The sequence below is a fragment of the Canis aureus genome, unplaced genomic scaffold (assembly GCF_053574225.1).
Source record: "Canis aureus isolate CA01 unplaced genomic scaffold, VMU_Caureus_v.1.0 NW_027326424.1_RagTag, whole genome shotgun sequence".
NCBI classification, from domain to species: domain Eukaryota; kingdom Metazoa; phylum Chordata; class Mammalia; order Carnivora; family Canidae; genus Canis; species Canis aureus.
In genome coordinates this window covers 395,646-417,729 of record NW_027554415.1, presented here as the reverse complement: position 1 = coordinate 417,729, position 22,084 = coordinate 395,646, and the positions used below count along the sequence as shown (strand labels likewise).

Here is a 22,084-nt window from a genome sequence, read left to right as displayed (position 1 = left end):
TAAGTTTAGACTTGTTACATCCTTTTTTTTTATTATTTTTTTATTTTTTTAGAGAGTGACAGTAGAGGCAGAGAGAGAGAGAGAGAGACAGAGAATCTAAGTAGGTTCCTCCCCTAGTGCAGAACCCTGAGGTAGGGCTCAGTCTCACAACCCTGAGATCATGACCTGAGCCAAAATCAAGAGTCAGATGCTCAACTGATTGAGCCACTCAGGCGCCCCAAGAGTTGGTACATTTTTCCTCAGAATGGCTCATTTTCCAGATGCCTATTAGTAAATCAGATTTTTTTAACTGCATTCCTTCTCTAACATGTATCAGTGTTATTAACACCAAATACCGTCCTATGTTTAAGTATGTAGATAATGGCTCTCTCTTTCCAGAATCCTTCTGATGACAAATCTGTTGTAACTGATGAACTGTCATCCACACAGGAAAATCAAAATGACAAAATTCTTCTGAGAGCCTGCCAACCATGCTTCCTGTAAAAGGGTCACAGTTAATTGGTTTGACCTGAAGTTAGGTAGAATAGTCACAACTTAGATAGGTTTTGTAACTCTTCTGCTGATAAGTTTATAGTTGCAGCCTGGTTGTTTCATACTTATGAGCATAATTGGGACACCTAAAATAAGATGAAATTGCTGAAGCTATATTTCAAGTGTGAACTCTGGGAAAACTAAAAACTGAGCATTTCTAGTTCATGTGTGAGTATATAATGAGCCTTGCTAAAGTGACATTTCATAAAGAGTGCTGCTTTGGTTGCCCACTTTAAGCATCAGAACTTTACTGCAGGACCCATCTGGCACAGGTCTTAATTGGTAACAAAATCTGGAAGCCTTCTTTCCTTGGTACTTTATGAAAACAACAAAAAGATGAACTGATGAGGTATCTATTTTGCTTTGAGATAACTCATAATTATTTACATCAATAAATTGCTGGTGTGTGGGTCCTGTTCCTTTTCTTGAGGAACTAGTAAAACTCTTAGTCAGCTCAGACTCCTGTGTTCAGTTCAGATTCTCATTTTTATATGTTCATCTAGGATTTGTTGATTCCTTTTGAGAATCCCACATCATATTTATCCCAAATGAAATTAGTCAATTCCCTCATAGAAAATTTTAAACATTTAAAAAATTCAGTGTCAAAAGCATCTGCTTAAGTATGCTTGAGTAAAAATATTTTTACTCCACTCTTCTCCCCAAAAGTCCCTTAAAAATCACCATAAATCAGGGTGCCTGGCTGGCTCAATTGGTAGAGCATGCGACTCTTGATCTTGGGATCATGAGTTCAAGCCCCATGTTGGGTATAGAGATTATACGTAAATAAACTTAAAAAAAAATCACCATACACACACACACACACACACACACGCACACACACACACACACGAAGAAAAAAGTATCATTATCTGAAATAGATATAGAAATTTTCAGTTTTGAAAATTGAGAAAAACATGATTTTTTATTTTTTTGATTTCTTATAGGAAAATAAAATTCTTCTTTTTTATTAAAGATTTATTTATTTATTCATGAGAGACACAGAGAGAGAGACAGAGACATAGGCAGAGGGAGAAGCAGGCTCTCTACAGGGAACCTAATACAGTACTCCATCCCAGGACCTGGGATCACGACCTGAGCCAAAGACAGACACTCAACCACTGAACCACCTACGCATGATATTTTTCAACCCACTACTGAATGTGAGGGCGATCTGTCTGCAACATCTGTTACCCTATTAATCACCAGGGTTGATTAGGCTGATGTGGCTGGCTAGGCAGGTGTCCTGTTCCTCCCTCACTGCTCCATATGCGTCTCTCCAAAGTTCTATCTCCTGGATAGAAGAGAACCATCCTTTGGGCTAAGTGTATACAAGTGGGCTCCCCTGCTAGAACCACCAAACAAGCTCTCAAGGTCCATTTGTAGGAGAAGGCAAAGTAGTCAAGCTTCTAAGACTTCAGACACATCCAAATGAGGTGCTATATGTAGCAGTGTTTCTTTCTTAAAAAAAAAAAAAAAAAAACCTACTACTAACTCAAACTTTTATTCCATACTTATTACATATGATAGCTGGAATGTTTAGTTTTAAATGCATCTCTCTATTTTTGCTTATCTTTACTTCAGTTCTGATTCTTATACTGTCCTTTAAAAATGGGTAGAGATTATTTGCATTCTGAACTTTGCTTTTAGTTGGGACAAAAACATGATTAAAAAAAATCTTTAAAAATACATATTAGAGTTCAAAGAAAAATCAAAAGACCAAGAAAAAAGAAAAAAAGATCATAAACATGATTTTTAAAAGTCAAGAAAACAGAGAAGAAATATTTAGAAAGACTATACAGATGATACATATGAGAGAAACAGATAAACCTCACATTTACATAACCTATTTCTAAAGAGGAAAATGCATTAATGAATAAAATAGTAGAAAACTTTTCCGAAATTATCAAGTTTGAGTTTATAAGTGGATCTGGATCTCAGAAAATATGGGATCTTTAGAAAAACTGATGTAAAATAATTAATGTCAAGATAAATCCTGGTAAATTACTGTAATTTTCAAAAATATACAATCATATATACATCTAAGTTTTTTTAAAACATCAAATTATGTATGAAGAATAGATTCAAGGTGGACCTTATACTTTTTGATAGCAACACCCAGTATCAGAACTTAGATTAGATAATGTCTACTAAATTTTGAGGAAAAGTGAGTTCAATCCAAGAATTTCACGGTCGGTCTAAAGTATTTTGCAAGTATGTGTGAAAAATCTAAGCCAACCAATAGACATTTTCTAGCAAGGAGGTATGTTCCTTCTTTAAAAATCTTACTGGATTTCACAATTCAACCAAGCAAAAGATGAATCCAAACCAAAGGAAGAACTCAGAGTGGAAAACCCATGATTTCATCAATGATAAATGTTGCCTTTATGTGAATTATAGTGAATAAACAGCATATAAACATAATTCTTGATAATTTAAAAATCAAAATTCTGAGTAGAGGAGGGCGGGTGGTCTGATGTGTGATTTCAAGAGGTTCACCAGGGCTTAAACAGTGAATGAATGTGAATAAGGTAGAAACTAGAGACATAAGCAAAGTCAGGACATTCTGGTCTTGAAGCCACAGTAGGACTCCAAATTGGGTTTCTGTATTTTCTGAGAAAACAGAGGCAAGGTCCTGGGCTGAGAATGATGAGGGAAATGATGAGGTCAGAGGTAGGAGAAAAAAGAGGCTTGGAGTACTTGTATGAAGAATAATCAAGAAAGCTTACTAAAGAAAATGAAGAGATGTAGGGCTCATCCAGGTCCTCTCTGGGCTGGTGCTTCTGCATATTGGCGGCCAGTGGCTTCCACCCTCCCCCTCTGGGCACTGAGAATGGCTTCACCTAGAAGAGTAAGCCTTGGCTCTCCTAGGCCCCCCCACACCCCCTGATTGGGGCGCAGCAGCCCACATCTATGACTGACTGGCCTGCCCCAGAGCTTCCATGGAACCTGCAAAAGCCACTTTCCACTTAGAATTAAAACTTTGCTTTTTTCCCCTCCTGCCCCATCCTGCTTTTCTTACGCTCATTTTCCTGTGAGCACTCTCTCAATAAATCCCTGTGCAAGAATTCCTGTCATGGGTGCTTCAAAGAAACCCAATCCATGGCAGAGTTTTCAGGGCAGTTTTGAGAACCAAGTTAATGTTAGATACCAAAAGTTTATAGTGCTCTTGATCTGTACAACCGTGATTTCTCACTGGTGTTAGGGATAGGTCACCAGGGGTAGATCTAAAGACTAGACATTTAGGTTGATCTGTGGTTGTGAATTTTGCCACCTGAGTGAGGTGGAAGGAGCATGGGGTAAAAGCATATTTATGAAAGAGGAGTTTAAGTTATGGGCTTTGAAAGCTAGGCTGGAAAGGAAAGAATGTGCATCCAGGATGGCAATGAAAGCAGGAGGGAAGGTGAAGGAGAGAATGACTGTGGTATCAATAATTTATTAAAGTATATATCTATATACAAATATACATACACTATGTAGTATGCTTTATATACACACTGATGTGTGTATGTATGTGTGTGTGTGTGTGTGTGTGTGTGTGTGTGAACTGAGGGAGAGCCAGGAGAATAGAATAGTAGAAAGATAAAAGTTAAAATTCTAAGAGATAGACACTTTATATAAAGTAAGCTGCTTAAGGAATATTTATGGAACAATTCTCAATTTCTTATTTGGCAGGTTTCATTTGGGATATCAGTAGTCCCTAATACAATATTGCTAATAGATTTATTTTATGAATCTGAATCATTAGGCCAATAAAACATTTATCCTTAAGGAGAAATACACTTAAGTAAGAAGTGTTACTTCCTCTTTATCTGCTGAGCCAGAGCACCAGGAAAAGATTGCTGGATACGAGTTTGGATATCTTTCTTCTTTAGAGCAGGAATTCTCAAAATTGTCCAATGGCCCTTCGGTGAATGTGAGGGGGTTCTATCCTGATGGACCAAAGAGGCATCCAGAATTGGAACTCTTTCTTTTTCCTTTAGTTTTCACTTGTGATTTAAGGCTCTGTGTAGAGAGCCAACTAAATGAATTCTTATAATTACTAAGTTCCTAAGCTAACATTCGCACATTCTTCCAGTTTACTGATGATTTTAATTGAGCGTTCTGACTGCAGCTCAACCCTGGAACAGAAAGGTGTAATTTGAAGTTCCCTAGGAAAACAAAAACTGGGATAGTAAGTAAGCCGCGTTTTTTAAATCCCACTTAAATGGCCTTAGTCGAAAACACTCAGAGGCTCCATTCAAAGTAGACCTCAAGTAAATAGCATTCCATTTTATCTCAAAATAAAAAGAAAATCTCCCTGAAGAATCTTTTCCTCCCACCACTACTCCTTCTACGTGCATCACCTCCTAAACAAAGGAAGAGAGGAACAGCATGTCACACTCCCCACCTGGTCAAACTGAAGGGCAGGACTCTAACTTGGAGATATCCTTGATGTCTCTATTCCAAAGGTGATTCAAATTCACTCAAATAAATTTCTGACAGTATAGCCCCCGTATGCAGATTACTTAAAGACATAGATAGAAGTATCTATGTAATATCTAAAATACTGGGTATTTTAGAAATTCCTATATGGTTATTATGACCGATGAATCAAGATCAGAAGATATCAGGTGATTTTCACCTAGAAAAGAGGAATAAGGACTGAAATGGCTTTAAAAATACAGAATTAGTTATAACAGAAGAATAATCAAAGAATAATAGTGGAATGAGTCTGCTAGATTTCATGCATTCAGCAAATATATATGGGGGGCTTCTTATATTCCAGCACTATTCCAGAGACTAGGGATACAAGAATGAACAACAACAACAAAAAATCAGACTGTGTTCTTAAAGGTGAGAAGAAAGACCAGGTGTGGCAATGTGGAAGCAGGATCTTGGGCTTCAAGTACTGCTTACTACTACTGTTCCAGGCTCGGGATAGAGCCCCACACCTCCAGGACAACCTCCAACCTTTTATTGTCAAATGTAAATCATACCACTACCTTCTGATCTTCATTCATCTGTCATAATAAGCCCACAGAGATTTCTGAAATATTCTCAAAAATGTTCTTGCCAAACACATTTTACAGAGCTCAAGTGACTAATGTATAAAATATATTTTCATTAACATAACTCTGCTTCGTACTTTTCTGAAGCTGAGGAAAGGAAGAATTTATCATGAAGAAGGGAGATACAGGACCACACAAGCACTGCGCAGTAACTGCAAATAGGATGCAAACAGTGTATTGTCCTTAAATGTCAAGTTAAGTGACAGCTAGGCCATATAGTATCCATTTGCCTGGTTTAAAATGTGCTTTCAAGTAAAAGGAGCAAAACAAATTGTATTTCAACTAACTCGCTTTTCCCTGGATGAAAAATAACCCTGCCCTTTTTAATCTCCTATTGTAGACAAGAACAAATAGGTTTGCATCAATAACTTCTGTGTGTTTATTGTGTATATTCAAAAACAGTGAGTACCAAATCAAACAGTTTAATGCTCAATTATGTTAAATAGCCCCCGTCTGGATTTTTTTTCTAAAATAAATTTAAGTAAATATTGATAAACAACACAAAGCATATCAATAATTTGTTGTCTGAGCTTGTTATTTAGGGGATTAAAATCACAGCTGAGAGAGCAAATAAATATTACAAGTTACACTGCATCATATTTGCTAAACTTCCTAAATTATTAGCAAATCCACTGGGTAAATGCAGCGGCAAAGCACAATCTGTTTCCCATGCAAATCTGAAATCCACTTACGAAGCATAACAGGGTGTAGATGGGATTTCAAATATATAATTACAGGAGAGTTATTGATTCACCATTTTCATTTCCAAACAGGTCATTCTAAGGATCACCTTGTAGGTTACCCAAAATGAAATAAGAGAAGAGTATATCAGGGTTTGGTCTTTTTTTAATTCATTATTTCCATGTGTACAGATTTGGAGGTCAATCTAACCAGTCTGTACCAAGATGATTAGTGTGAGCCACATAGAACCTATCCTCGAATGAAGTGCAAATAGGAAGTATATGAAGCAAGTTCAGGAAACTGTCCACCTAGAGAAGTAAAGGTGCTTGTAGCAGAATGAGAGCTGGGGGCTGTGGGGGAGAAGCCGTTTCTATGGGGAAGGGGAACTGGCGATCTGCTTCCTTGAATTGAATTGGGGCTTGAATTGGTTAGGAACTTAAGAAGAACCAGAGGAGAAGCAAAGACTTAGAAAGAAGAGTTTGTGTAACCAAGGATCGCAGGTACATTTGTCTTCCATGGAAGGGGAGGATCCCTTTCCTTTAGCTGAGGATCTTGAGCAGAGGTACTCAGAGGGGCCCCTAAAATTGCAGTGGGGTGGAGGATAGAGGGATTTGCTTAAGGAAATGGGAGGTCAGAGGTTTGCTGCTGAAAAGATGAGAGGAGAGGAGAGAAAGGGAAAGGTTGCAAAAGAAGACTAAAGCTAAGGGGAGGGGCTTTCTGTGATGGGCCAGTCTAATATGCAGTGTTAATTATTTCATTCTTTTGGTTGTCTTCCCATCTCTTGGGATTCTGTATTTCATTTCTTGTAACAAATGTCTTATGTGGGTGGGTTTTTTTTTTTTTCCATTGTGGTATTTTTGTTTTGGTTTAGTTTTGCTTTGCTATTAAGTTTTTTTGTTTATTTGTTTGTTTGTTTGTTTGTTTGGTTTTATTTGGTTTGGTTTTGCTTTGCTACTAGGTTTTTTTTATTTTTTTGGTTTTGTTTTGTTTTGTTATGTTTGGATGGGGTTGTTTGTTTGTTTCCTTGAAATTAAGGAAGAGGGCTGACTTCCATGACTGATTAACTCATATAAAAAAGAACACACACACACACAAAAAAGAGAGAACACAATAGCAGGAAGGTTAAGTAGAGCTATAAACTAATCACAGATCCTCCCTAGTGACAAACCACTCAGGTCACAAAAAACTCTAATTGTGCATAAATCCAAAGTGATTCCACACTAACAATTGCTATTACCATCTGTTAATGGCCAGCAGAGCTGTCTGTGTCTATGGCAATTGAAACTTTTTAATACTTGAAGTGATCCTGTTAATGTAACCTCCTTCTTTATTCCCACTACACCACAAATTCCTATAAATCTTAGGGAAAGAGACGCCTGGGTACCTTAGTGGTTGAGCATCTGCCTTTAGCTCAGGGTGTGATCTCGGGGTTCTGGGATCGAGTCCCACATTGGGCTCCCCACGGGGAGCTTGTTTCTCCCTCTACCTATGTCTCTGCCTCTCTCCGTGTCCGTATTTTATTTTTAAGTAAAATCTTTAAAATAATAAGTCTTAGGGAAAGCATTAGATTCCACATTTTGTGTTGTTGATGGCTCAGTTCCCTTTAAATCTCCTTCTTCAAGTGTGTAGAGAGTGCAACTAGTGTCAAGGTTATACACATAAATTAGTTTGGCTGGAGCAAAGCGTATGTTACACAGAGAAGGAGAGAGCTTACCAAAAAGGTTGGGACCCAATTGTGCAGAATCTTGAATGAATGTTTAAGTCAGGAACGATGTTTCATTCAACTATGAAGCTCCCTTGTAATTCAAAAGGCAAAAGCCATTGGGGGATAGTGGGGAGAGGATGAGGGGGCAAATGAATAAGAATTGATATATCCAACCTAAATATCTCCCTTGGGGCCCATATCTGTCTATCTGTTTATCTATCTATCCATCTCTGCCTACTAGACATTTCCACTTGGATTTCTTACAATTTGACTGTTGAATTCATCATTTTCACTTATATGTAATTCTCCTACATGTCTCCTATTTTGTTTGGTGATACCATCTCTTCCTAGCCAGGAATCTGGGAGTCAACTCTGTCTCTATTCCCTTAAGCCATACAGCAAACTGGTCACTGTGGTGTGTTCATATGGCCTTTGTGATATCACCTCAGTTCATTCTTTCTTTTCCAATCCACCACCTCGCATTTGGTTCTGACCCTCATAGTTTCTTCCCTGGATTACTAGAGTAAAACATGCTAGATGAGTCAGACTGCCTGAGTTTAAACCCCGCACCGCACCTCACACCTCTCCGTCTGCTTCAGTTTCCTCATTCATAAAGTGGGGAAATGAAAGCACCTATCGTGAATGAATGAATGAATTATAGAAGGAACAAAAAATAAATTATGTATGTCTTAATTTTATCTGGTTATGAATACGGGGAGTCAAAGTGCAGGGCAGTGCTAATAGGAATATAATGGGAACAATACCTATATATTCTAGATAAACAGGTTAAATTAATGTAGTAATAATATGTATTTAATTCAACATATCCAAAATGTTATCTCTTTAGCTTATGGCACTAGCCATAGATCAAGTGCTCAATAGCTGGACACAACTAGTGGTTCGCATTACAGGGTAGAGCAGTTCTAGAGATTATTACATTGGACAACAGTAATGTCAAACTAGCAAGAAGAAACCTTAAGAAGTTGCCATGGAAGGCCGCCCATAAAATTATGATTACACAATTAGGCACTTTAAGTACCATATGCACTGACTTTATCTTTCTAGATGAACTATAAGCTTCTTGATGGCAGGGAAAGTCCCTGCTTCCACAGTCGTCAGGATTGAGGGCTCTGCTCAACAGAGCATTCTTGAAACAAGGACTGACTCAGGCAACGCTCAAGCTTTAGCTCCTAAAATGACCAGGACACACCTAAGGAATGAAAAATTCAAGAACATTGTTTTTTTTTTACCCAGTGCTAATGGTCAAATTGCGTCCAGTTGCATGTAGGAGTTAGGAATGGCAGGCTCAGAAATCATTTTGACATAAATCGAGGAACCAGGAATGTATAATTTCTGCCTGAAGCTATTCTCCGGGTTCACCAAGAACGGAGGGTTCAAGGTGGTTATGTTATAAATCTTAAATTCCTCAATGCACTTTTCAGTTAATTCATCTGCAAAGGAAGATGTTTTCATCACTGAGTCGTGAACAGGAAGAGATTAATTTTAAAGGCAAACAAAAGAGAAGAGCCTCAACAGTCCGCTAATGATGCCATTTTCTCATTTCCTGCTTTTGATGTGTTGTGTCCCCGTGAATGATGGGGGTAAACTCCAGCTCTAGAAATTCATGTTTCATGGAGAAAATCTATTTCTGTGCCTTGCAAAGCAGAACTACAGGTGCAGCAAGCGAGTAAACAGTACCAGCTGCTCCTTGGCTCTGGTTTCTTAAAGAGAAATTAAAGACCAACCCCAGGTTTGGAGGTAGTACAAAATCCCGGAGAGGACAGTTGAGGATCTTTCTGACTCTGGCCCCAATTCCAGCACCTTCTCCATACAACAGCGTACCCACAGAGGGCATGCAGCACACCGAGGCTGGACGTCAGAGCTAATTTCTGTCCATATTCTGGTGAGGTTATTTAGTGATAATGTCCCAGCAGGCATTGGTACTTAACCAGGAAACTCATTCTGGGTTCACATATTAAACCTTTATTGTCTGATTTGGGATATGATGTACAGTGTGTTAAAGTATGAACTCGTAAAAAAAAAAAAAAAAAAAAAGTATGAACTCGTCATTTAAAAAAGTGAATTCATATTATAGATTCTAAAACAAAGGAGCCATATTCCTACATTATTTGTGTGTGTGACTAGTTTATTCTTTTAGAAAAGGACCCGTGTATGGTCTATCAGAATGAAGAAATATTAAGTTTTAGATACCAGAGTAACAAGCTTCTTTTTACAAAATGTGGATTTGCTTTTTCACGATGAGTTTATGCTTTTAGAAAAGGATCCCAAGGCATAATCTCACAGAATAAAAAGAAAGAAAGATATGTATATGTCAGATGGTCTCGAACAGTGTCACGTGGCCATCTGTGTGGATTATTCTCACCGATTGATTACCTTGTAGTATCTATTGTATGTCTAGTGCCACCAAGAATCAAGGAAACCAAGTGCCATTGCAAGTGACATAAACAGCAGCCAATAACAAAACTGTTGGTTTTTATATTGCTCCTGAATCATTTCTGACATTTTATTACTTCATTTTGACGTTCTGAAGCTTTTCATGAATTATGAAAAGGAATTTTCATGAGATGGAATTTTCATTAGGTTAGTTATGGTGGAAGCTGAAATGGCCATCTCTAAAATTTTTATTCGCAGACATTCTTCTACCTATTATCAAATTATAAACCTTCACAACTGCTCCTTTTTTAATGTCATAGAAAATGCTGTGGCCCATGATGGGTCACTTGGGAATGGAAAGCAAATGCTAAGAGAACACTCAGTGGGCCTGCCATGCCATTATCTGCTTAAAATGCAGTATGCTCTAGTGACCACTCGTACTAGAGTTTATCCCGATGCATTACCCCAGCTCAGCCCCCTTGTGCTGGTATTGTCACATCACATGCCCATCACCCCCACCTGCTGTCAGGATATGGGTGCGGAGGCTTCATGAAAAGGTGAAGGAGATATCAGGGCACATTTCCTGCCTGTGAGTGGAAGCCAACCTTTATTTTCAAGCTGTGTGTTTTCAGGTAAACAGCCTCTGCCCTGCTTTGTACTGTCGTTTTCTCTTTAGCCTTTGTGATGCCTGGGGAAAAGAAACCGTAGTGAAATACAAGTTCCTTTTGCATGATTTCTTCCCCAAATTCAAGAATGCTTTTATAGGCCAGTTTGTGGGAAATGGAAAGGGCGCGACCCTACATTTTGAAAGGAGTGTGTTGTGCATTCCAAGGAGCACCTGCTCACCTGAAATCGGCCTCGCCTCTGATGGAGGCATTGTGGCAACAGACAGCCAAGAAGCTACTGACAGGCAACCATGACGCTTCCTGGCTTGCTCCACACACTGTGAGCATCTGAATGTTCTCATGGACTCAGAGCAGTAACATTCCTCTCACCACCAGGAGCAGGTTACATTGTTTTCCAGTATTGTAGGAAGTTTTTCTGTGTTCTCCGAGCTCCTGCTCAATCAGACACCTTTGCTGAGTAATCCTGTTGTCTCACTCTGATTCTGCTGTGCCTGTGGTGGAGATCGGCCCTGGAGAGAGCTTCTGGGATCTTCTTTGTATGCCCCTGCCACAGCAATATCATAGCAGACTACAGACAGCTGTTTCCATCCCCTGGCTATGAGCCAGTCCAAATGTGTAGGTCCCATGCATGTCTCAAGTACTTGGTTTGGGGTGTCAAAGGGCATCTGGGTAGCCTCTGAGGACCGGCCAGCTGAGGGCCGTGGCGGGGAGTTGGGAGGTGTGGTGCCTCAGGGGAACCTGGAGGGCTTCTATAGCAGTGTTGCATGTAGACAGGGTCTGTGCGCAGAGAAGTATGAGGTACAGTCCAAACTGTGCTGCCAGACGGGCTCAACAGAAAAATTAAATGGTGAAAGCTAACGATGACAACATTTAAAGTGAGATGAGCAGGAAACTTTTTCGGGTTTTGTTGTTTGTTCTGCAGTTTTTGTGTGTTCGGCTGTACTCATGAAAGCTTGGTTTGGGCTGAGGGAGTCTTAAACTCTTCAAATTTCATAAACCTCTCAGACCAACTTGCCTAGTGATGATTCCAGGTGGAATTGAGAGTTGAAGACCAAGGTCTGTTGCAAGGACTTTTTCCTCATTAAAATGTCCCCTCTTCAGGTTCTCTGTGACTGATTTGGCAGCCTCATCCAGGAACAATCCAAGTGGCTTTCACCTCATTGGTTTTCACTTCATTGCTCTTGGCTTTCTCGGGAATTGTTTAATTGGGTTACTATTGTCTCACTGGCAGAGACCTACAAGGGGGACTCTTTTCTAAAGCAGGGTCTTCCTCTCCAACTCTGAGTGGCCCTAGTAAGGAAATGCAGCCCCTTGACCAGTCCAACCCTTTGTATAAACATACACATGATTCTGGGCCAGTTCCTTTAACTGTATAATTTTTAAAAATAGGAAACCTCTTGGATTAAAAAGACTGATGAGCTTGCCCCAGGATCTCTTCCTGAAAAAATTATCGGGAGACCTACTTACATGAAGGACTTGTTCAAAATGGCATTTCTCTGCTTCCCGTGTCACCTGGCCCTCTGCTTTGAGAATGTGCAAAACTCCTGCGGGAAGTATTATTTACATTCATTCATAGGACTTATCAACTTGGATGTGGTTCCAGACAAGAGAGAAGTAAATGCTATCTTAATAGCAAGAGATCCAGGAAAAAGTCCCCTTTCCAATAGGAACTTTGTATATTTTGCCTTTAGCAAGGAGCTCTTTGTTTTCTGAGCTCCGGATGTTCAATCTGCTGATTGAAGCAAATGCAGCTGAGTCTCCAATGGTGTGTGCAAGTGCTGGATGCTTTATGGCTGAAATAGAAATGTTTCTTGGGGTTCTCTGACCTCGGGCACAACTTTAAAACAAGGTGGTGTTTGCAGCTTCAGTGCCTGCAGGCATGTGGATTCCTGGAGCTTCTGCTTGTGGTTCTCAGCTTGTGAACCCACTTGTGTGTGTTTTGTTTTCTTGGCTTGTAGGGTTTTAAAAGTAGCACAGAATGTACCAGGATAGACTCAGCTGGAGGTGACTAAAAGGAAATCTTGAGGAAACTGGCAGAGAGCTATCCGCTGGTGGGAGATGGGGGCACAACTGAATTGCCTTTCGTCTTCAGTGTAGGAAAGCAGTGTCCTTCCAAGAAGTTAAAAGTGACGTTAACAACTTGAATTTCAGACCAATAGCTCTACTAATAATAACTCAAGGTATGGGGGAATAACTTTCCTTCAACTGTATCTCTGAAAGAAGAACATAATATGAGCATGCATTTATTAGGCATGTATTATAAGCCAGAAACTGTGCTGCGCTTTCCTACCACAGTATCTCATTTGAATTCTCGCAACAGTGCCTAGGTGCCAGAGGCTTTGATTACCCCATTTTTAAGATCAAGAAACAAGCATAGAGAGGTTAAATAAATTATCCAAAATAACACAAAAAGCAAAGTGGCAGAGCTTGAATGAAAACTCAAAACAGATCCCAAAATTCAAGCTCCAAAGCTTTTGATGCACTTAGTGATTGAGTTTAGGTCTTAGGCAAGTCCAAGTTGGGGGATAGGTGGCACAGGAGCACTAGGGAATTGGTTATTCCAGGTCTTGCTACCAGTTGCTGCCTACAAACAGAATTTCTGACCACAATACTCATGAAGAGATAAGAATATTAACAACATATTTGGGGCACCTGGGCGGTTCAGTGAGTTAAGCATCTGCCTTTGGCTTGGGTCATGATCTTAGCATCCTGGGATAGAGCCTGGTATCAGGCTCCTTGCTCAATAGGGAGTCTGCTTCTCCCTTTCCTTGTCCTTTTGCCCTCCCTCCCACCCCTGTGCTTGTGCTAGAGCACTAACTCTCTCAAATAAATAAATAAATAAATAAATAAATAAATAAATAAATATCTTAAAAAATAGAATATTAACATATTTAATCAAAGGTATGCACTTTTCAATCTAAAATACTCAATGCAGGTTAGCTTGGAGAGAATAACATTTTTATACACACACAGACACACAAACACATACATACAAACACTGCAAAAACCTACTGTGACTTCTATTGGGACCTCCTTAGAGTCTGTCATTTATGTCAATATAATTAAATCTTCAAATCATGGGGGAATGGTGTTATGGTGTTATTATGGTGGGCACTGACTGTGTAAAGCTAAGCTTCTTTAAGTTACAGAATAGCAAAAAACAAGTAATCCACAATAGGACAATGTCTCATTCTGGTCTGACAAAGTGGTTTCTCTTGGAAAATAGTGGGGACAAAAAAAAATCTAATTCCAACATGGACCATAATAGTTTAGATGTATTGTTCTACAGAAAAGCAATACTAATTAGATAAATTAACACAATGATTTCATGTGAGTCTCTCTATATTTTCATTTGTGTTTCTGGAATGGGGATGGCTCCATTTGATATTTTTGTTGTTGGGCATGGGGAATTAGCTTTTTTTTCTCATGGCTCTTTTATAGTCCTGGGGAGGAAGACATTTCATTTCCCTAAGCACCAAATTTCAAGTGAGTACAGCAAAGTACACACTATAAAATATGCAATGACTTAATTGATTAGTGAGGTGGTCTTTTCTATTCCTTTGCCAGAGTAAGCTCAGAATAATAAATCTTAGGTAACATAATGCATCAACAGCTCTATCCCATAATAACAAACCCAAACCTTTGTAACTTAGAAAGATGGTGTGAGAGAATAGAGAATATTTGTCTCTTACATTTTATCATCAATCTTTTCATCTTTATTAGAGCCGATGCTGCAGAGTGCATGGTTAAGTGGAAGTACAGATTAACCACGGATCTCCCTGAAGTTAATGAGTTTAATCTACTTTCTGTCAAGCTTGAATCAAGTTGTTAATTAGGAGGCGAATTGGCCAATTTAATTTTCTCATTTTTTTTCAGTTTTCTGCTCTCTAGAATATAAATAATCATAGATTAGGCAAAAGGTCAAGAAGAAAAATAAGGAAAGGGGTTTGAATATTTCAGAGACTATATGCTAAGATGTCGAATGAGTAAAAAAGAAATGATCTTAATTTTTTCAGTGGACATGAAATTTCTCAGGAAGACAAGCCCTCTTAAAAGAGAAACAACAAAATCAAAGCTAAAAATCAGAAGGGTTGAGCTCTAATTTTCCAGAAATTAATTTTCATTATTTTTCATCTTTCATATAATGCCATATTAGATGCTTTACTTTTAGGTTAAATATATTTTTGCAATTTCCCACTTAATCTGTTCCAAATAGTTATAATGTGTAAGTCTGGGTAGCTAATTGCTTTTCTTGATTCCTGTTCAGCTTTTCAAACAATGTTTACAATTAATCATGTTTTTTTTTTTTTTTTTTTTTTGCTGTCACTTGTTTGTTCTACTTCTTTGCTTTTAATGCCCTTTCCTTAGATGTCTCAGCCAAGAGCTGCATCATATTGACACCAACTTAACTCTCATGAATGCAAGCTGGTTTTCCAATCCATTAGTGCCCTCCAGTCACCAGTCAAGTGTTGGACCACTAGAAATGAAGAAGCAGAACTTTAGTTTACATATGTTGACATGAACAACTCAGTTGCACCCGTTTTGAGAGTAACTGCTTAGCTCATGATGAGTGAATAGGTCATCCAACAAGAAACAGAAAACATAGAAATGGGCCCTCTATGGGAGCAGGGTAGCAAGGTGCTGACAGCTTAATGAATGACTTGTCTGTTATGACAGTGGGACACCTTGCAATGCCAAGTGCAAATATTTGAAAGAATATGCAATGCAGGAAATGTATATATGTTCTATATATAGGACACTTAGATTGCTGTATCACTAACAGATGGGCAGAGTTTGAGAAATCTTATTTTATAATGTGCAACATCACCCTTGTCAGATACACTTTGAGATCTAAGGATAAATGGAGCATGACACTCAGAGTAAAATGGGAATTCCACTGTATGTAGTGAGGGACCAGGGGCCTTAGGGATAGATGAGATCAACATAGAATGTTGCCCATATTTTTCACAGCTCTAACTCTGATCTCATTTATAATTTAATCATATGCTAGCTCTATGGCACTATGTTAGATGAAATGGGTAAGGAGATAATTTTGAGAGATGCCTTTAGATAAAATTAAATGAGGAGCCAACTGATTAGAGTAATAAGAGGTTCACTTCCTCTTTCTGAGTGGGAGATTGCCTACAGTAATGCTGAAGAATAATAAAATATCTGAGCTTGTAAAAAACGGCATTATTTTTAAATGGACTCATATTAGAGTTATAACTCAGATGATTTTTAGTTAAATCAGCATAGGTAGATGACTGATAGGTCTTCAAATAGATCTCAAGACACTCATCCACACTTGGCGTGCATTATGGCAAATATATTTGTTACCCATAATAAATAATCACAGAGACAAGGAATTAGATTCACCAGCTACAGAGATTTATGGTCATTTTAGAATCTGGTGGGTTGACAGTGTACGCACGGTAGACTAGCGTGTGTGATGTTTTCTATTTAAGAAGTAAAGGGGGGGATGGGCAGCATTCAAGCACCTGAAACCTGTAGATACCCACACTATTGAAATTTCATTAATGTTAATTCATTAGCCAGATTAAGCCATAGAAAAATCTCCCTCTTGGCTCATCATTACGTGCATTCCCATTCATTATTCATCAGTTTTACTGGCAAATGGCTCAGTACCAGGTGCTTTGCTCCCTGTTCAAGCTAATGGCATACTGCCTTCAGAAATGTACTGTATCAAAGCCCTAAAAGCAAATCTATGGATTGCTGTTCTTAGCTTTTCACTCATTCTCTGGCAACTCTCCCAGCAACAGTGGCTTCTCAGAACCTTGCGAAGACGGCGTTTCTTCCTAGCCACAAAACAATTCTGTAGGAATAAAGGGCCCGAGCCAATAAGAACTCACATGAAGCTGGCAAAATATAGGTCCCCTACAGCTGGTCAGACTGCTTTGTCTGTGTAGCCAGGTCTCAACATCTGGTGTAAACTACTTGGCTAAGGCAGCAGAGCAATATCTGGCTTTCAAATCATCAGAGCACCATCATTTGGCCTAATGAATTGATCCAATTAGATAAAGGATCTCAATGCTATTGAAACACAACTATTATAACTTACTGCAAAATAATATGTCCCCATAGTGCAGGCTAAGTGGTCTGCTAAATGTTTATTTCTCTTAGCCAGTTTTACAATATTTTTTATATATGATTCAGCTGTTTAAAAAAACTGAATATATAACTAAGCGTATAAAAATTATACGTGAAAAATTTGCTCCTACACTTTGTCACTATCTGTGATCCTTCTATTTCCACAGAAACAGCTCTACCACTACACTACATGTGTGCTCTCCCCACTGGAGCCATTCTGGATGCTTCACTCCTGTATCCTTGTGGGTTTACCTTATCAGTCTCTGAACACTGCCAGTTATTTATAACTATTGCCCCCTCAAATGCACCCTTCATTTCCATTCTATATGCTTTCATTCCAGGTCAGGTCTTCATAATCAATGAGTTATCAACATCATATATGGTAGCTTCATTGAATCATGTTTTGAAACCTTGGTTGGAGAAAAATGTGTTGGAAATCCCTTTCCTTTTGCAATTAAGCCAAATGAGAATATAAGCATTATAAATGTAAACTGTCTGAAAGGTGGTGGCATGATGGCACTTCCCTTGATGGAAGCGTGTTGAATCTCAAAATATGGCAGTAGCTTGGCATTAGAAATGGAAGTGTGATGTGGAGATATGTTAGGGACACCTGGAAACAGATTTCCCTACTCAGCATCCTCATCTAGTAATAGTGGCTTGTCTTTGAAAACTTTAGAAAGACTTGTTAAATGTTTCAGCCCAAAAGGAAAGAAAAAAACAAAAAAGCATATGAACAAAGTCAAATGACAGGCAATGAATTTTGTAACATGTATGACAGCAAAAGAGCTAGTGTAAAATACTCAAGCAAGTTGGTCAGGGAAACCAAACATTCTAGTGAAAATGTTGGCAAGGAACAAGAACAGGTAGTTCCTAGAGTAAGGAGAAATTAAATTTAAATATGAAATGTTCAAAATTCAAAATAAAGCTATAATTTTTAAATAAATTAGTTTAGTAGAGACCAGAAAGTGTAATATCAAAGAGAATGAGGGGAACTGCACTGAAATACATATATGGAGGGGGTATAGCTCTTACCCAGTACAATTTGCCAAAAGGTATCAAATTCTACATATTCTGATATTCTGGTATTCTGATAAAGTATTCCATTCTTACGGTCTTGATTATAGATTAGTTGTGTGCAGATAATTAGGTGCAAGAAGGCATCTGTGTCATTACTTAAGAAGGTAAAGCACCCAGAAAGGATGTTTAAGTGCAGTGCAGTAAGAGGGGATTAGTGAACAAATAGTGGTGGTTCCATCCAATGGAGTAATAGGGAGCTACAGCTCGCAGAAAAGCATGAGGAAGGTCTGTATGTATCCATATGGACTGACTTCCAAGACAAAGTGAAAATGCAGAATGAAAGAGTAACTCAAACTGTGTGATAAAGGGAGGTTATACACATTGGTATATGCCATATTATCTGTAGATTTTTTACCTAATGCCTTTATAGTAGTGACTCTGAGGTGGGGAAATAGGAGACAGAAACTCATTGGCAGAAAGAAAACATGATTTGCACTGAAGACTTTTTCTTTTAGAGTTTTTCAATTTTGCATAATCTTTTAAAAATAAAAAAATAAAAGAATAAGTATGTTATGTATATATATTTATTTATATGTAATATTTTCTATATGATGAGTATATATTATATATAATATATCAACTCATATATATGAGTATTTATACTTATATATACATATCACATAAATAAAATATATACATTATACACAACTATCTGGAATAATTCATCTAGAGATTAGGAAGAAAAGAATCTGATCAGAAAAAGGTACAAGATGGTGATGACTAATTTTGGCTAATTTCCTACTTCCTCAAATCCAGTCAGTTGGAAATTTTCACTTAAAAACCAGTCTTTAACTGATAGAAATTTAAGCCAGAGGAGATGATTGGTTTCCTTGGTGGGATGGGAACTTCTCTGCTGGATAGATTTTGCTTCATCTCTGAAAACCCTAAAGTGAACAAGTAAGTGAGGTTTTGATTCTTTGTTTTTACTTTCTGTTATTGATTTTGATGTGTTTCTTCCCTCCAGCTCTTTTCCTGTTTGGAAGGAAGACTTATTTGTCCACTAACCTACTTCTGTTCTATTGGTTTCCTGCTTTGATTCAGTGAGCACGACAATATTGCTTCATTATAAAAAGGGGTCAGATAGAATTGCAAAAAGAGAGGGGTCGCCCCTCATAAATACTACTGTCATTTCATGGTGGCTGCATTCACACAGCATGAGTCAGTTCAGCAAGTTGCCCCTAGAACCTGGATGCCTTACTAGTATAAAATCATACTTTAGGGTGTACTCTTCTGACTTCAGAGCCTGAAGTGCTGTCCCAGAAAGCAATCGGTTCTCCTCTCTGTCTCTCATTCTCTTTCTCTCTTTCTCTCCTTCCTTTTCTCCCTCTTTTTCAAAACTAGTTTGGACCAAATGCACATGACAATTAGAGTCTCCATAGTATCTGGATGTTCAACCAAATGCCTTTCATGGCTCTTGCTATAACCCCTGAGACCATTGTGCTCTGCCTTTATTTATCTCATCCCTCTCTTATACATTTCCTTATTCTGATATGGATAATTCCTGCCACCAGGCTCATTTTCACCTCACCTATCCAACCCACTGTAATTCATCTTCTGACCAATGAATCACACACGTTAGAGTCCCCATTCCATCAATCACCATGGACCTGCATTTTCAAGCTCTCAGAGAAAGAGTTCTCCACCTTTCTGGAACCAAAGTAAGCCAAAGCCTGGCAGGATGGCTTCCCGGTTAGGCTCATCTTCTTTCAGGCCCGGGAAGCACTCTGGCAAATGTCCTAGTCCTCATACCTGCTTCAGTATTTCTTCAGGTCATTATATCTGTAATTATCCCTCTCTCCCATCCTCCATAAACCATTGTTCCTTTCTTCAAGGCAGCTCTACTCACATCTCACTTGAGATCTTGCTCTTTGTTCACTAACTTCTTTAGCTTCCTGCTGAAGAGGTACCCACACAATGAATTGCATCTGGGCCCCTTCTTCTCTATCTTGGAAGGACTGGATTCCCTTCGACAAACCAGACACTTTTGTGTTCCATCCTATTTCTTTCTGAGTTCAAGAAGACCTCAGGGACCTGGTTCCATTACTAAAGTGTCCTATTCCCGATATCTCCTCTTCTGTGGTCCTTTTGTTTCTATTAGCTCGAATAAACAATGGAACAAACCAAACCAAACCAACAACAATAAAATACATGAGGGGAAAAACTTCTTTAACTTTTCAGTCTCCAATTATTTGAACCAGAAATCAAGGATTTTCACTGTTTCCTCTGCCTGTGTATGCACGCCATCAGTTCATTTCCCATTTCTATGAACCAGTACTTCTCAACGTTTAAAGCACTCCTGGGGATTCAGATTTGGCAGGTCTGAGGTGTGGCCACAGTGTCTGCATTTTTAAGAAGCTCCTGCTACTCTGCTGCTCCCTAGATCACTCATGGTATGGAAGACTAAAGATGCTTCCAACACACTTGGTAAGATTTCAGGAACAAATTTTGAAAGAATACACAATTATTTTCCATAATTTTTATCCAATTGCTTGGAGAGAACATTCTAATCTTAACACTGGTAATGCAATCACCATCATTTCACTGATCTAGGTGCTATATTAGGTTTATTTACCTACATTACATCATTGGTCTTTATAATACTCAAAGTAAAGATGAGGAAATTGGAGTTTAGTGATGCTTGGGTGGCTCAGTGGTTGAGAATCTGCCTTTGACTCAGGGTGTGGTCCCGGGGTCCTGGGTTCAAGTTCCACATCAGGCTCCTCACAGGGAGCCTACTTCTCCCTCTGCTTATATAGCTGCCTCTCTGTGTGTGTGTGTCTCTCATGAATAAATAAATAGATTAATTAATTTTTAAAAAAGGAAACCGGAATTTAAAGAGGTTGAATGACTTGCTTGTGTGCCAAACTGACAAGAAAGAAAGAAATGATTCAAATCACCATTGTTAGAATAGTTAGCGTCCATGCCTCTTAAAATATTTTGAATTTATACTCCATTTTCCCTTTTATTTATTTCCTTATATCTTATCCTATTTTTAAAAAAGATTTATTTATTTACTTTAGGAGTAAATAGGGTCAGAGGGAGGGAGAGAGAAAGAAGCCCAAGCAGACTCTGAGAGTCTGAGTGTAGAGCCCAAACCTACAACCTTGAGATTGTGACCAGAGCCAAAAGCTTAACCAACTGAGCCACCCAGATGCCCCCTTTCTTATCCTATTTTGTCCCTCTTCACTAATGACTGGGTGTTAGAAAGTAATTTTTGTCTTTAGAGAAAAGTATTACCTATTTCTCTACAGAATAGAAACACAAGGGATAGAACATTTAACTTGGCAATCCACTTATAAAGAACAGTAAAATGTGGTTCTGAAATCAGACTGATTATGTTTAAAACAAGGCTTTGCCTCCTCATTTGTGACCAAATTATGTAACTTCTCTGTACCTCAATTTTCTTGAAAAGACAGGGAAAGAATAAAATTTTTCTCATAGGTTGTGAGAAAGATGAAATGAAATGAAGCCTCTTATAAAATAAGCTAGCACCTGGCAAATGACTAATGCATGTCAGGAGTTACTCTTCCTATTACCATTACAGTTATTATTACTATTCTTATTATTGTGGATTTTAAAAAAAAAATCTATTCCTGAGATGATGATGGTGATTACCCTACTGAGACTGAAGGAGGTAATTCAGCCAAATGATCTATCATTTTGGTCTGCTAGTTCTGTCCACAGACTGAGTCTGCAGAACTCCCCTGGTGCTTGAAATTCTGCAGACCAATTGCTCCTCCATCTCTTAATCCTCTCCAAGAAGATAGAGCAGTTAATGAATTAGCTTGATCTATCTCCTTAAGCTTTACTGTCATCAGCAAATTACCCTAAAGAATATTATAAATGAACTTTACAAATTAGAAACCATGACCTTAAATTACTTCCTTCCTCCCTCTATTCCCTCTTTTCAAAAA

General features: G+C 38.4%; 1 long non-coding RNA gene across 1 annotated transcript; it reads left to right on the top strand.

Annotated features, from left to right (window-relative positions):
- The first annotated feature begins 13,860 nt into the window (after positions 1-13,860).
- On the top strand, positions 13,861-20,334 carry LOC144309495 (uncharacterized). The gene is made up of 2 exons (XR_013375467.1): positions 13,861-17,327; positions 18,956-20,334. It is a non-coding gene; the product is annotated as an uncharacterized LOC144309495 (long non-coding RNA).
- Positions 20,335-22,084: the final 1,750 nt, after the last annotated feature.